This window comes from Suncus etruscus, chromosome 12, assembly GCF_024139225.1.
Source record: "Suncus etruscus isolate mSunEtr1 chromosome 12, mSunEtr1.pri.cur, whole genome shotgun sequence".
Lineage (NCBI taxonomy): Eukaryota > Metazoa > Chordata > Mammalia > Eulipotyphla > Soricidae > Suncus > Suncus etruscus.
Window position 1 is genome coordinate 37,933,588 of NC_064859.1, and position 17,384 is coordinate 37,950,971.

Below are 17,384 nucleotides of genomic sequence, written 5' to 3' on the forward strand. Positions count from 1 at the left end.
GTTGAATAGGAGTGGTGAGAGAGGACAGCCTTGTCTTGTGCCAGAATTTAGAGGGAAGGCTTTCAGTTTTTCTCCATTGAGGATAATATTTGCCACTGGCTTGTGGTAGATGGCCTTCACTATATTGAGAAAGGTTCCCTCCATTCCCATCTTGCTGAGAGTTTTGATCAAGAATGGGTGTTGGACCTTATCAAATGCTTTCTCTGCATCTATAGATATGATCATGTGGTTTTTATTTTTCTTGTTATTGATGTTGTGTATTATGTTGCTAGATTTACGGATGTTAAACCAGCCTTGCATTCCTGGGATGAAACCTACTTGATCGTAGTGGATGATCTTCTTAACGAGGCATTGAATCCTATTTGCCAGGATTTTGTTGAGGATCTTTGCATCTGCATTCATCAGTGATATTGGTCTGTAATTTTCTTTTTTGGTAGCGTCTCTGTCTGGTTTAGGTATCAAGGTGATGTTGGCTTCATAAAAGCTATTTGGGAGTGTTTCTGTTTGTTCAATTTCATGAAAGAGTCTTGCCAAGATTGGCAGTAGTTCCTCTTGGAAAGTTTGATAGAATTCATTAGTGAATCCATCTGGACCTGGGCTTTTGTTTTTCGGCAGACATTTGATTACTGTTTTAATTTCATCAATGGTGATGGGGGTGTTTAGATATGCTACATCCTCTTCCTTCAACCGTGGAAGATTATAAGAGTCCAAGAATTTATCCATTTCTTCCAGGTTCTCATTTTTAGTGGCGTAGAGTTTTTCAAAGTAGTTTCTGATTACCCTTTGAATCTCTGTCATATCAGTAGTGATCTCTCCTTTTTCATTCCTGATACGAGTTATCAAGTTTCTCTCTCTCTCTTTCTTTGTTAGGTTTGCCAGTGGTCTATCAATCTTGTTTATTTTTTCAAAGAACCAACTTTTGCTTTCGTTGATCTTTCGGATTGTTTTTTGAGTTTCCACTTCGTTGATTTCTGCTCTCAGCTTTGTTATTTCCTTCTGTCTTCCTATTCTTGGGTCCTTTTGTTGAGCATTTTCTAGTTCTATTAGCTGTGTCATTAAGCTACTCAGGTAAGCTCCTTCTTCCTTCCTTATGTGTGCTTGCAAAGCTATAAATTTTCCTCTCAGTACTACTTTTGCTGTGTCCCATAAGTTCTGAGAGTTTGTGTCTTTATTGTCATTTGTTTCCAGGAACCTTTTTATTTCCTCCTTGATTTCATCTCGGACCCACTGGTTATTGAGCATGAGGCTGTTTAACTTCCAGGTGTTAAAGTGTTTCTTCTGAGTCCCTTTTGAATTCACAAATAATTTCAGAGCCTTGTGGTCAGCGAAGGTAGTCTGCAAAATTTCTATCCTCTTGATCTTATGGAGGTATGTTTTATGTGCCAGCATGTAGTCTATCCTGGAGAATGTCCCATGTACATTGGAGAAGAATGTGTATCCAGGTTTCTGGGGATGGAGTGTCCTATATATATCCACTAGGCCTCTTTCTTCCATTTCTCTCCTCAGGTCTAGTATATTCTTGTTGGGTTTCAGTCTGGTTGACCTGTCCAGTGTTGACAAAGCCGTGTTAAGGTCCCCCACAATTATTGTGTTGTTGTTGATATTATTTTTCAGATTTGTCAACAGTTGTATTAAATACTTTGCTGGCCCCTCATTCGGTGCATATATGTTTAGGAGAGTGAATTCTTCCTGCTCTACGTACCCCTTGATTAATATAAAATGTCCAACTTTGTCCCTTACAACCTTCCTGAGTATAAAGTTTGCATTATCTGATATTATTATGGCCACTCCAGCTTTTTTATGGGTGTTGTTTGCTTGGATAATTTTTCTCCAGCCTTTTATTTTGAGTCTATGTTTGTTCTCACTATTCAGGTTCGTTTCTTGTAGGCAGCAGAAGGTTGGATTGAGTTTTTTGATCCATTTAGCCACTCTGTGTCTCTTAACTGGTGCATTTAGTCCATTGACGTTGAGAGAAAGAATTGTCCTGGGATTTAACGCCATCTTTATTTCAAAATTTGGTGTGTCTTTTGGGTAGTCTTGTCTTAGATTAGGTCTTTCAGTTTTTCTCTTAAGACTGGTTTTGTGTCTGTGAAGTTTCTGAGCTGTTTTTTGTCTGTGAAACCATGTATTCTTCCATCAAACCGGAAAGTGAGTTTTGCTGGGTATAGTATTCTGGGTGAAGCATTCATTTCATTCAGTCTTGTCACAATATCCCACCACTGCTTTCTGGCATTGAGTGTTTCTGGTGACAGGTCTGCTGTAAATCTCAGGGAAGCTTGCTTGAACGTGATTTCCCCTTTTGATCTTGCTGTTTTCAGAATTCTGTCTCTATCTGTGGGATTTGTCATTGTGACTAGGATGTGTCTTGGGGTGGTTTTTCTGGGGTCTCTTTTGGTTGGTACTCTTCGGGCATGCAGGATTTGATCACATATATTCTTTAGCTCTGGAAGTTTCTCTTTAATGATGTTCTTGACCATTGATTCTTCCTGGAAATTTTCTTCCTGGGTCTCTGGGACTCCAATGATTCTTAAGTTGTTTCTGTTGATCTTATCATAGACTTCTATTTTCGTCTGTTCCCATTCTTTGACTACTTTTTCCATTGTCTGCTCATTTGCTTTAAGTTTTTTGTCCAATCTCTCCTGCTGTATGGAATTGTTATGTATCTCATCTTCCACAGCACCAAGTCTATTCTCAGCTTCTGATACCCTGTCCCAGAGCTTATCCATTTTGTCATTCACTTCGTTTACTGACTTTTTCAGTCCTGTTAGTTGACATGTTATTTCAGTTTGGAGTTTTGTAATTTCTGCCTTCATATTTTCTTGGTTCTTATTAGTGTTCTGTTCAACTCGATCCATGGTTTCTTGGAGTCTGTTGAGCACCTTCCATATTGCTAGTCTAAAGTCCTTATCTGAGAGGTTGATTAGTTGTTCAGTCATTATCTGGTCCTCAGAATTGTCATCTTCATTCTCTATGTCTGATGCTGGCCTGCGTTGTTTCCCCATTGTCACACTTGTATTGTGGGTTTTTCTATGTGTTGTGGTGGTATTCATTGTCTATATGATGTAGGCAGCACACTCCTCTGGCTCCTCCCTTTCTGGATGGGCTGACTTGCCTCTAAGGGAGGGGAGTCCTCCGTGGATGAAGCCTCACACTGGGTCAAATCTTAGGCCCTAGCATGCAACAGAGAAGACAGTCCGGAGAGAAATGTTTGCTTCTGTGATATAGCACCATTCTTAGTGTAATTTTTCCTTCTTGTTGCAATGGTGTTCTTTCCTTAGAAAGAGGCTGGAGCCTCTTTTTGCCCCACTCGCAAGAGTTTCACGCAAGAGGACATTAGACAGACATAGACAGGTCACACTCACAGTCTTTCACAGTTGAGCCCCACTGGGCCGGTGTACTTTCGCGGATTTTCCCCGCCTGGTGTCACACACAGGGAGCCGGCTTTTGCCCAGATAGCATTGTTATCTCTTCCCAAATGTAGTTTCTTTGGAGTTAGCTTCCCAGGGCTCTGAGGAGAGCTTCCAGAGTTCAGGAAAGACAGAGAAGGGTAGGACAGGGCTCCCTTCCGGTGCTCAGTTCCTTAGAAGAAGCACAGCCCGGTGGAGATTCTGCAGGTAGAGCAGTCAGCACTCTGCCTGGAAACCCCCACCTGCAGCCTTTTCTCACTCACTCACTGGCTCGCTGGGTAGCTCCCGAATGTAGTTTCTTTGGGGTTCACTTCCCAGGGCTCTGAGGAGAGCTTCCAGAGTTCAGGAATGACAGAGAAGGGTAGGACAGGGCTCCCTTCCGGTGCTCAGTTCCTCAGAAGAAGCAGAGCCCGGTGGAGATTCTGCAGGTAGAGCAGTCAGCACTCTGCCTGGAAACCCCCACCTGCAGCCATTTCTCACTCACTCACTGGCTCGCTGGGTAGCTTCTGAATGTAGTTTCTTTGGGGTTCGCTTCCCAGGGCTCTGAGGAGAGCTTCCAGAGTTCAGGAAAGACAGAGAAGGGTAGGCCCCTTTAGTTCTTTTAAGACTAGTGATGAGTCTGTAAAGTTCCTGAGCTATTGATAATAAACAAATATGTTTATCCTTCCTATAAACCTGAATAAAGTCTGACTGGGTTAAATATTTATGGCAGTGTATTCTTTTCATTGAGTATTGTCAATATAGCTTACCATTGTCTTTGGGTCTGGAAATTTGTTTGAGATAAATTTGATGTTTCTTTATATTTAATTGCCCCTTTTTATCTTGTTGCTCTCAGTATTTTACCTTTATCTATGGTTTCTAATATTGTGACTTTGCTAAGCCATGGGGTGCATTTATTTTGTTTTCTTTTAGCTGGTTTACTTTAAGCATCTATGATGTGTTTCTATGCTTTCTTCAGCTCTGGGTACTTCTCAGCAATGATGTCTTTGAAAGACATGATTTTCTACATATTCTGTTATATAAAGATCTTTTATTTTGTTTTCTTTTAGCTGGTACACTTTAAGCATCCATGATGTTTCTATGCTTTCTTCAGCTCTGGGTACTTCTCAGCAATGATGTCTTTGAAAGACATGATTTTCTACATATTCTGTTTTATAAAGATCTTTCCAACTTCTTGTGTATAGAGCTATTATGCAACTCATTATTCAGCTCAGTTATTCAGTCCTCAGAATCTATTCTCTGCTGCTCTCATACTTGAGGCCTTCCAGTGAGTTATTCATTTCACCTACCAAGTTTTTCAATCTTATTTATGTTTGAAATTTTCTCACTTCTACTCTCATATCCACTTGAAACTTATTGGCTATCTGTTCCATGGTTTCTTTGAGTTCTTTGAATATCCTCAACAGTTCCTCTCAAAAGTCCTTCAAGGAGATTATAAGGTGACTTATACTTGTGTTTTCAGAACTATCATCTTCATTCACTATGTGTTGTATGGTTCCATGTCACTTTGTCATTTTGATCTTTGCAGTTTAGTGGTGTTTTTCTGTGTTGTGTTGCAATTCATTGGCTAGAAGGAATGCTGAGGCCACACTCCTGTTGGGGCACAGTAACTGACCTGAGTGATAAAGGGCTCCTTTGAAATGAATGGAATCCATTACTGTTCTTGTCATATTTTTGTATCACAGGTGCAATCTTGAAGGGGCCCAGGAGATTACCGATTTTGGGATTCAGCTGAAACTGTGCCTCACAAATAATGAAACATCCGATGATAGAGCTTGAATTCCTGGAAAGTTTGGCTGCATGAGTAGTCACATGCAAATCCAAATTTTTCAATACTGTCATCCCAGTAGGAACACACCAATTTAGATGTCAACAAAGATGTCAAGCTCCCTAATGTTCAAAAACAAAGAAAATTACAAAGATCAACTAAGAAAAAATAGCTTAGTATACGTTCTGACAGTGACTTAATGATTTCATTGTGAGATACAATAATTTTCACAAATTTTCTTTTTGCTTCATTTTGTTTTGAATAATTTTGTTGCCACTTATTTATAAGATCTTCACACATTGATCTAATAAACTCACTGTGAAAGACTTTTTTTTATAAATTTTATTTTAATAAAGTATATTTTGATATGTCCATTACCACTTAATTGTACAAAGCAATATTACCTAAGTTATATGTACCTGCAAGAAGCAGGATTTAGGGAGTTTGGGAAACTGATGACAGGGTTTGAGAGAATGTTATACTGGTGATAAAACTGGTAGTAAAATATTAAATGTCAGAACTATCTATTATGAGCAATTTTGTCAAGTAAGGAGTTTAAAATAAAGAAATTTAATTAAAATATTGTTTCTTCTCAAAGATGCAGGTTGGGCTTAGGAATGAAAGAAACCTGGGGAAAGTAGAACTGAGAAAACTTCAAACTGAAATAACTATTAAAAATTTGGTAGGCAAAATTAAAACTCACAGGACCAATGTAAAACCACTTTTGATTTAACTTCTCCAATAGCATTAGTAGAATGAGAGCTCATTAATCTAAGATCTGGAGGTTAGGAAATTGAATAATCATAATATAAATGTATATGTCCATGTGTATATAACATAAAATGTATATAGTATAGAACACATACTTTAAAAATATTTGTCTTCCATGGGGCTGGAGAGATAGCACAGTGGTAGAGAGTTTGCTTTAGACGCTGAAAGATGGTGGTTCAAATCCCAGCATCCCATGTGGTCCCCCGAGCTTGCCAGAAATGATTTCTGAGCATAGAGCCAGGAGGAACCCCTGAGCGAGACTGATTGTGACCCAAAACCAAAAATAAATAAATAAGTGAAAATATTTGTCTTCCAATGTTACATGTGTATAATGTCTATATAAAGTTTTAATATACATTTTAAATTTTAACAGTTTATATGAACATTCTATGAGATCAGTAAAGATTCTAGAATAATCCCATTATGTAGCTATAATATTTATTTAATAGATAATTTGTCAGTGAGCATTTTTATTACTCAAGTTTCCCTTATTAAAAATCCTGTTGCAATAGGCATTAAATTTATAAATTTTATGTGTTCACTTTCGAAGAACACTTACCTTTCATGTGGCAATTATGACTTACTATTTAAAAGCTAAAGCTAGTAAATATATCATCATTTGTAGCTATACGAGTTGAATTTTTAATAAAGCTTGCTTAATAAAATATTAATAAAGAATAAAATAAGGATTCAAATAAATTCAACTTACTAGAATAGGTTTATAAAATATAGTGAATATTAAATTAATAATAATTTTATCAAGAACATTTGGGGAAAGTCCAGAAATATAAAAAGAATACATTTTCTTCTAATTTTACTGTTTTGGAATTTTAAATGGGGTTGGGTCACATTAGGATGTGCTCAAATTTTACTCCTCTCACTTTATCCAGGAATTCTTTACACTCTATACTATTTAAATTAGTCTTTTAATTTTTTATTTTTATAAATTTCTTTTATTTACTTATGTTTTATACTAAAATAATTAAATCTCTATTAGATACATATTACAAAATTATTCCTGATCGAGTTTTAGTCCTACAATGTACAAAACCCATCACCAGTACACATTTTCTTCCACCAGTGTTCCTCCAGTCTCATCCCTGCCTTCATCCCTGCCTGAATCTGTGGCATTTTCTTCACTCTCTCTCACTTACTCTCTCTTCTTTCTCTCCCTCTTTCCTGCTCTTTCTCTTTCCCTTTATTCCTATTAGATACTGTGGATTGGAATTTTGTTACTGAAGAATTATCATGCATATCACTTTATCTCTTTCAGCACCTAGTTCTTGTTCAGAGGAATCATTTACAATATTTTGTCATATTTGTCCCTTCTCTGTCCTAATTGTATCCCATGGCTATTTGTGGAAAGCTTCCTGCCATGGACTGGCCCTTATGGCCTTATTTTCTGTTGCCTCTGGATATTAATAATATTTTATTATTTTTATTTTTCACAATTGAATATGATCATTCTATGCTTATCCTTTCTCTATGACTAATCACACTCAGCATATTAATCTCCATATCCACCCATGTATAAGGAAATTTCATGACTTCAGCTTTCCTAACAATTGTGTAGTAGTACTCCATTGTGTAGATTTACCAAGGTTCTTTATTTTTATCTTTATCAAGTTATTATTCTCAGGAACGTAGGTTGTTTCCAAATTCTCACTATTGTAAAAAGTACACAGTGAACATAGGAACACAAAGGGCTTTATTTGCATTGTGGTTTTGGTTCACTAGAGCATATTCCTAAGACTAGTGTTACTGGGTCATATTAAAACTGAATTTCTAGATATTTGAAGAATATTGATATTGTTTTATTAAAAAGTGTGGAGCAGTTAACATTTTCACAAGATGTCAATGAGAGTCCCTTTATCTTTCATCCTAGTAAGCAAAGGTTGCTCTTGTTCTTTGTAATGTGTGTCCGTTTATATGATGTGAGATGATATATAAATTTGTTTAGATTTTAATCTCCCTGATGTTAATGATGTGTAGGATTATTTTATGTCTTTTGGCCATCTGTATTTCCTCTTTGAGAAACTTTCTCTTTCTTTCCTCTTACTTTTTAGATAGGTTAGATGGTTTTTACTGGTTAAGCTCTACCAGTTCCTTTATGTCTTTGACATTATCCTCTTATCATGTGAGTATTGGGTGAATAGTTTCTCTCATTTAATATGCAGTCTTTGTATTATTTCAGATAATTTCTTATTTTAATTCATTCCCATTTATTTATCTTTGGTTTCATTTACATGGCAATTGATATTTCATCACTGAAGATTTGTTTAGCTCCACTGACAAGAGACTGCAAAAGAAAAGAAAATTTTTAGGAACATTAAAATGGAACATGTTTTAATAGACACAAAACAAAAAATAGTTTCTTTAATATCTATGGAAGTAGCCAAAACAAATAGGATTAAAAAAAAAGCCTACAAGAGAGAAAATTTGAAATATTAAAGAACTTCTTAAAACAAAATGTGAACTATTTTAAAAGTGAATTAAGTGCAGGAGGTTGTTAAAACCCACAGAAAAAAAGCTAAACATATAATTATCTTTCTTTAAGAATGAAAAATTTTGATATTTTAGTAACTAGGTTGATGAGTTTATCTGACTACTTCCTGATGATATAAGACATTGTGGGTTTGCCAGAGTTTCACTTTTGTTATATACCTAAAAGAGGGTAAGGAAAATGACAATTGGATTCAATTGGGTCAAAGGATAAATAACTACATTATTATTCCTATAAAAAAGTAAAATGCAGCTGAACTGCTTGAAAACAAGAGAATCCTTCACATGGTTTCTCAAAGTGATGAAATGTTAAAAGCCTTTATGAGTCAAGAGACGTCAACTTCTGATGAGGCATAATAGAAACCAGAGTTACTATTTTGGGACTTTTCTCTGTATAAATATAAGTATAGCCTTTTCCTCTAATAAATAGTTTTCCTACTACCCAATATTTATGTTTTCACCCAAATAAGTGACTTAATTGTTTTCTGAGCCTACAAATCTTCTTGAAAGTGTCTCTCTGCAGCTTTCTGGGATTTATCTTGTGGTAGAATAAAAAATAAAAAATAAAAAATAAAAATATTAAGGATAGGAAATTAAATAGAGAAACGCACCCTTTATGTTTTTTTAATTATTGAGTTTTGAGAGTCCAATGAACATGTTCAACAAGGGCTTGTCCTTGAGGATTATAGGGGATATCAGTAATATGTTTGATATGCCATTCTTTGTAAATATAATTAAAAAGTTTTACTAGTGTAGGATGACTATTATCAATTTTGATGGTATTATAAATACCATAACAAAAAAGAACTGTAATAAAAAGGAACAAACCACTTTAACTCTTTCTGAATTCATATGGGACATCCATATAGAATGAGAATATGTATGATTAACTATAGGTAGAAATGGTTTTTATGGGATGATGTAAGCATGAGTGATATCTATTTGCCATAATTCATTTTTCTTTAGACCTCCTATGATAACTTTCACCACATAAGAAGTGCAGATAAAAGAAGTGCAAATTGAGGAAGTACAGACTATTTGTCTCTACATGAAGGAGATGGACATTTGTGTGTAGAGCATTATACTCTTCTATAGGTGACTAAAATATTGGCATTGCTAAATGAACAGCTGATTTTGTTTTGGTAAAGCCATTAAAATAGGGAGATGAGAATAAGATTTTATATGAGTGAATAAAATAGGCTTGGAATGCTTTTGTAAAATATCTTGCAGTTGTTGAAGCAAATATTTAACAACAGGGTTGAAAGCATTTATGGAAGCAGTGGTAATTTGGTGAAAAAGGCCATCTACATAAGCTGAGTCATTTACTATATTGCATGGGCTTGACATGTAGGAGAGTAAATAAATCAAAGATATAAGTTCTACTTATTAGGCTGAATTATAATTAGTACATATTGTTGTGGTCAGGTATGGGTCAAAGATCCCACCTTTCCCTGAGTATGAGCCTTCAATATAAAATACTGGCAATTGAGATTATGAGAGGAGAAAATGATGGGAGAGATTACAAAAGTAATCCTTCTGAAAAAGTCCCAAGTTTTTTCTGCTGGGTAGTGTGAGGTACTTTATACTGAGAAATCAGCCAAAGCTCTTTGAAGAACGTCACTGAGAGGTAATATTGAGTTAATTTTTTAGAGATAGGTAGCCCAATGATGTAGGGATATCTCAGTAAAGCATAAACTCATAGTCTTCCATTAATTATTGGAGCAGCTGTTAATTCTGTACAATAATATAAGGCTGTTTATTATATAACTAAATTGGAAATTTTAATTTGATAATAAATATAATGGAACTGATCATTTAAACAGACCTGATAATTATTAGAATGCACAGTCATAATCTCATCCACATAGTAGATAATGAAAGCATATGCAAATCTTGCACAAGAAGGAAATAGAGCTATATCAACAAAATATTGATACGTAGTATGTGAGGGGATCATTCCCTGGGTAAAATAATCTACTAAAACTTGTGCAAAGGTGTCTTATGATTTAAAAAAGGAATAGAAAATGCAAAGCATTTGTGTTTGAGTGATTAGAAATATTATAAAGGCAGTCTTTCATATCTATTACAATCAGCAGCTAATCTTTAGGAATCATTGCAGGAAAGGGGAAACAGGATTGGAAAGCTCTGTTGGAACTATGGTAGCATGTACATTTTGTAAGTAAATAAATAATCACCATTCGACAGAATATTTTGGTACTACAAAGGCAAGAAAATTCCATTCTAAGAACAATGTTTCAGTATGCCCCAATTTAAGTTGTTCCTCTGTTAAGCTGTTACTTTGTTAAGTAGCCACTGTTGTGCCCATACAGGATGGTTAGACTTCCACTAAAAAATGCTTGTTCTCTGAATTATGGACTAAAGTAGTGGCTGAAGGAGGAATCATGAACTCAGCATGATATTATTCATCTAGCACTATGTCAGACAGAGGAAGAAGGCAAATTGTCTACACCTTGCAAGCCAAAAAGTATCTCCTGTATTGCCCCACTATGGGGCCGGTACTGAGAAGAGATGATGGAAACATAAGAACCCAGGCCAATCATTCCTTTTTCATGTATCTCTAGCGTTATTAGTGAGTGCATGATTTTCACTAGGGAATCCTCAGAGGATGCTAGGGGGTTAGTGCTACAAAGATTTTAAATCCTTGGTCATCAGAGTGGCAAGGCAAAATAAACTGAAAAAGTAAGTGCTGGGCAATGTGCGCTCCTTTTATAAATGTCTATATTGTTGGTACTGTGATAAAAATATTATCTCTCTAATGTAATTATAGTCCATTTTTAAGCATGCACATTTATTCTTTTAATAGTTATACTGCTTCTCCCCAAGACTAGGACTACAGTGTCTGAAGGTATTAGTCCCTTTATTACAGATTTCAATTAGTAGGGACATTGAGATGGTGTTATTGTTATGGTGTGAGGGCAGGGGATATCCAAGACAGCACTTCCTGTGGTGGCAGTTTGTAGCAAAATAATTGGCTGTAAAACTGCATGGATTGAGGCCTCTGATATTTGGGGGCTTAAAATTGTCCCCCTGTCAAGTTCTCTGATACCTGTTGATTATTGAAGCAATCTCTTGACCAGTGATATCCTCCATTGCATTTTTGGCAAGGCCTGAGTGGTGGTCTCCAGAGGTTAGGGACAAAGAATCTCCTGAATCCCGTGATAGTGGCTGCATTTTCCACAATTATATCATCTACAGGTACTCCTGATATGTGAAATGTGGTATTTTTGTCTTCTCCAATTTTTCTAAAACCCAAAGAAGTTAGAATCTCTTTCTCAATGGTTTCACCTACCACCTTTTGAACAAGATTAAGGTGGTAACTTGAGAAATACACAGTTAGGTGGGATTCTCTACTCTTTCCTTGAATGGCCTGATCTTCTAGTATGCCTTTGAACTGTGTAGGCTTCAAGGGCATTTACAAGTGAAGTTAAATAGAATCTACATTCTGGCATGCTTCCTCATAGCCTATAACATCTATCTTCCTAATTGGATAAAAAAAAATTTAGAAGTCTTTTTGGCATTTTTAATTGCTAACTACCTTACCAGATGTTACTGGATCTATTTTTTCACTTGTCTTTGCACTGAAAAGATTTTATATTTTTATAGTTTTCTATAAATTTGGCATAAGGCTTTGTGACCCCCTAGAAGATTTTTGTGTAGCTGTATTTGAATACTGCATCCTCATCAATCGTCAACCATATGCACAATGCTATCTCTGTATGACAGTGTTTAGAGTGGTACGGGGGTATATTTTTTTAAGTAATTTGGTGAGTACCATATTGTTTCTTTTTTTTTCATTTTTAGAGGTATATATTACTGCTTATCACTCCTAATAACATAAATAACATTAGATCTTTGAAAAATATGGAATAGAGTAAAAACTTTCAAACTAGGACACTAGCATTGATTTAATATACCATGGGATTAGGTTCTGATACATGAAGGGATTATGGCTTTGATATATAAGAACACAATTCTGATTCACCAAAGGATTGTTAATTGCCCCTGTTCTGGATCATTAATCATTAGTTATTAATGATAATAATTAATGATAATCATAATAATTAATCACCAACTGTAACTGTTAGGCCCAGAGCATAGGAGAGAGAGGTAAAAGGCAGCAGGACTGGAAGTCCAGTAAACAATTTCTTCAGGCATCAGGCAGTGACCATTCAGCAGGAGTAGCAGAGTCTTCTACCCCCAGCACTTCAGCCAAAGGCCTACTGTCACAATTTCTCTCCTCTGGAATTTATGGAGATATGTTTTGTAGCTCCGAATATAGTCTGTTTGGAGAAGGCCCCATGTGCATTGCAGAAGAATGTATTTTTGTTTTTTTTTTGGGAATAATAAATATATATATACGTATATACTATATAAGAACTGTAAATACAATATATACTTGTATATATATAAAACAAATAATATATACTGTCAATTAAGTCATATATACTTTATATATCATATACACTCGAGTATAAGCTGAGTTTTTAGGCACAAAATTTGTGCTGAAACTCCTGAACTCAGCTTATACTAGAGTTATACAGGTTATTTGATTCAATGCCCAAATGCATGAGTCTCCAGTCATCTTCTGCCATCTGCTGGAGGGGTGGTGCTTCAATTCAGTCCACAAGTCATGGCTGAGCTGAAGAGGTAGGTGGCTGAATTGAACTGTATGCCACTGAACTATTTAACCCACAATATTCAGGAAGTAAGGTCATGTAAATAAATGTTTATAAATCCTGAATCGTTATAATCAGGGATTTTGGAGTATAAGTCTCAAGATATTTAACCATTTATTTACAATGCTTTACTGTCTTAAATGGTTTATTCATTTTATTAAAGTTGCCATTGAATAGTATGGGTTAATGTGGTATGTTAATGGTATACAGTAATCAAACAATCATGTATTTATTTATTTACTGATTTCTTAATTATTGTAATTGTTTTGGGTATATATTTTTACTTTTGAAATTTACCACGGCTTTTACCACTTTATTTCTCACCTTGGCTTATACTCAGGTCACTAAGTTTTCCCAGTTTTTTAGAGTAAAATTTGGGATTTGGTTTATACTCGGGTTGGCTTATACTAGAGTATATAGGTATGCGTATTATATATATATATATAGTATGTGTGTATGTATGTATATATATATATATAAAGGCACTTTCATCTTTTTTCCTTCAAAGCCATATGCTTGTTGAATTTTAGATTCATTAATCTCAAGGATAATAATATGGTGATGCAGTTTTCACTTATAAGCTTTTGTTCAAAGTCTATTAGCAGTTGTTTTAAGTATTTTTCTGGCCCCTCATTGGATTTGTATATGAATGTGATTTCTTCCAGATGAAAATATTTTCCCTGAATTACTGAGACATTATCCCTGAAATCTCTGTCATCTGATATTAGTATGGCTTCCCAAAATATTTTATGGGAACTGTTTGCTAGAAGGAATTAACACTGATTATTAACACTGATTATTCAAATGTGTTTCTTGCAGGCAGCAGAATGTTAGTCCATTTTGTCACTCTGGGTCTGTTAATTGTGGGTTTTTTTCCCATTGATATTAAGAGTGATTATAGTCATGAAATTTTGTGTCATCTTTTTGTACATATTTGGCATGTTTATGGTGTTTGTTTTACCTTAATGTTCCTTGTTCAGTTTTTGTTTTAAAGTTTCCTTTTGATTCTATAAAGTTCCTCAGCTATTATTTATTCTCAAAGCTGTGTATCCTTTTTTAAACACAAATAAGATTATGGCTGATGAAATGTTCTTGGCAAGTTGTCCATTTCATTCAGTTTTTTACTATACCTGACCACAGCCACTATACATGGCCACTTTCTGAAAGGTTGCTTGTGAAAAGACTGCTGTAGGTATTAAGAATGCTCTTTTGATTGTAATTTCCTTTTTCCTCCCCTAAGCTTTTTTATTTTTGATTTTTGATTTTGAGTCACACGCAGCGGTGCTTACGGATTACCCCTGGCTCTGGGCTCAAAAATTGCCCCCTAGCAAGCTCGGGGGAACATATGTGATGCCGAGAATAAAACCACTATCTTTTCTAGGTTGGCCAAGTGCAAGGCAAATGCCCACCGGTGTGCTTTCTCTCTGGCCTTGCTTTCTTGCTTTTGTGTACCAGTGGCGCCTGGCCAGTGACTCCTGGCTCTGCTCTCAGAAATTGCTCCTGCCATATGGAATTTGGCTCTTTGACTAGAATAAATTGGGGTTGTGTCTTGGTGGAATGACTTGAAGACCCCTCCTCTTATCCAGTTGGTTCTCTTTTTCTAGGGTCTCACTGATATGGGGGTGAAATGGCTCTTCTGAGTCACTGTGTGCTTGCCTACTTGCTTGCTTGTAAAGAACAAATTGATGATGACATGAATAAGTCCAGATAATTTTTGAATGAATTTTTGGAAGAAACATATTGGAATTATTCCTACAGGGGTGGCTCTCTCAAATACTATCATTCAGTTTCCATTGAGATGTCAAGAAAAGGACTGAGAGAACTTCTGATATATGCCCAGTGGATCAGAAGTATCAGTAACAAACAACTTTTGACCTGTATATAAAGGGTGGTAGCCAGTGGATCATCTTCTGAGATGAATCCTCAGTATGTACAATATGTGAATTCTCCAGATAGAAGTTAAGGCAGAATTTCTTTTAATTATCAACATTAAAAAACCAATTAAATTAAAGTTAAATTAAAGGACATTAAGCTGGTATCTAGAGAATTGCCTTATGGTGTCTGGGAAACTCTCTTACATTAGAAAGTGTGATTTAGGAATGCAAAATTAAGCATGTTATCAAGTGGCTTCTAGTGGGAAACATCTCCAAGCACAAAAATTTTCATATGGCATTTAGAACAGGTTAGTTATTGCTAAAAATTTTAGGTTCCATGTCTTTCAGTAGGTCAATGGATGAATTTTCATACATTCTGATATTAGGAACTCAGTGCTAAAGAGAAATGCACTTAAAAGCTATGACAAAACATAGAGGAAATTTATATTCCTATTACTAAGTAAAGAGATCACTATTAATTTAACTATATAACTTATTTTAAAAGGCAATATGAGTATATATATCAGTATATATACATATAATATATATGTATATATATTAGCAATTTATTCTATGTCATGTACTAGTACATAACTGTTAACCAGTTAACAAATTATAATTATATATATATATATATATATATATATATATATATACTGATAGAGACACAGACATTTTCAGTTCCAGCACCTTACATAACCAAACAAGTAATTTGTTAACTGGTTAACAGTTATGTACTAGTACATGACATATAATAAATTGCTAATGAAAGAATTAAAGTTTGTGTAAAAATTAAATTTATACATATACATTGATATATGGAATGAAAGAACATTACATAGATACACAGACTAACAATTATTTAGATGACTTAGAGGCAGAAATAAACAGGTAGAATACATATAATTTAATGCAGAATTAGACAAAAGTTAATATATATTTGAAAGCACATCACCAGAGAACTCTGAAGTAAAAATTGGTGTTGACATGTCAACATGAGTTTGTTGGCTGTGAAAAATGTAATTCTTAAAAACCAAAATGAAAGGAACTTCTGTTAGTTTTATTATTCTTAATAATAAAATTGTCTACATTTCCCAAGATAAAATGAAAAACTATTCCACTAAAATAAATGCACTAGTGTCAGACAACCATTTTGTTGCTAATTAGTAACAGTGATTCTGGGTATATGGCAAACTGGCATATTTAAAATTACAACTTACTAGGAGGTAAATAAATTGTTGCAAGAAAGTTAAACACTAGAGATTTGTTTAAGAGTCTATTTTACTGCGTTGAAGCCATAGCACACTGGGTAGGGCATTTGCCTTGCATTGCCAGCAGTAACCCCTGAGCACAACCAGGCGTGGCCCCAAACACCCCCCATAAGAGAGTCTATTTTCTGAAGCAGTTTGAAACAATTTTGACTTCATGTTGCATATATAATTATGAACTTAGTTAACTTACCTAAAACTTTTCAGCCATCAATGAACATAGGGATGCAGAGGGCTTTTTGGGCTACTAGGGTATATTCCTAGGAGTGATATTGTGGTCAAAATTGAAACTGAATTTCTAGTTTTTATGAAGGATATCCATATTTTTTTCAAAAGGGTTGTACTTTCATCAGTGAATTTCCACCAGTGAATGAGAGTCATTTTCTCTCCACATGCATGACAGCTCTGGTTGTTCTTGTTCTCTTTGATGTCCCTGTAGTGTCAGATAATATCTCATTTTTTGTTTTGATTTGCATCTTTCTGATTATTAATGATGCAGAGCATTTTTTATTTGCATTTGAGCACTTGTATTTATTCTGAAGGAAGTTTCTGTTAATCTTTTCTTCCATTTATATAAATGGTTAAATGATTTTTTTTCCTGGTTTAGAACTACTAGTATTTATATATCTTAAATATTAATTCTTATTACATGGGTAGTGGATGAATAGTTCCTTCCATTTTGTGGGTAGTCTTTGTATTTACTGTTTCCTTTGAGGTAAAGAATCTTCTTAGTTTAATGTAGTCCCATTTGTTTATCTCTGCTTCCACTTGCTTGGCCAATATTATTTCACCACTCAGAATGCCTTTAACTTTAATGTCATGGGGAGTTCAGTTTAAGCTTTCCTCAATGTATCTTATGGTTTCTGTATGATATCTTTAAAGCCATGCACAAAAGTCACATCAAAATGAATTAAAGACATGATACCACACCCAAACCATAAGGTACATAGAGGGAAGCTCTACATACATACTCTATTTGTATACACTGAACTCAGAACCAGTTTTGCCAACGTTACTTGTTGAAGAGGTTTTCCTTGCTCTACTTGTTATTTCCTGCCCCTTTATCAAAGATTAATCAATCATATACCTAAGGGTCA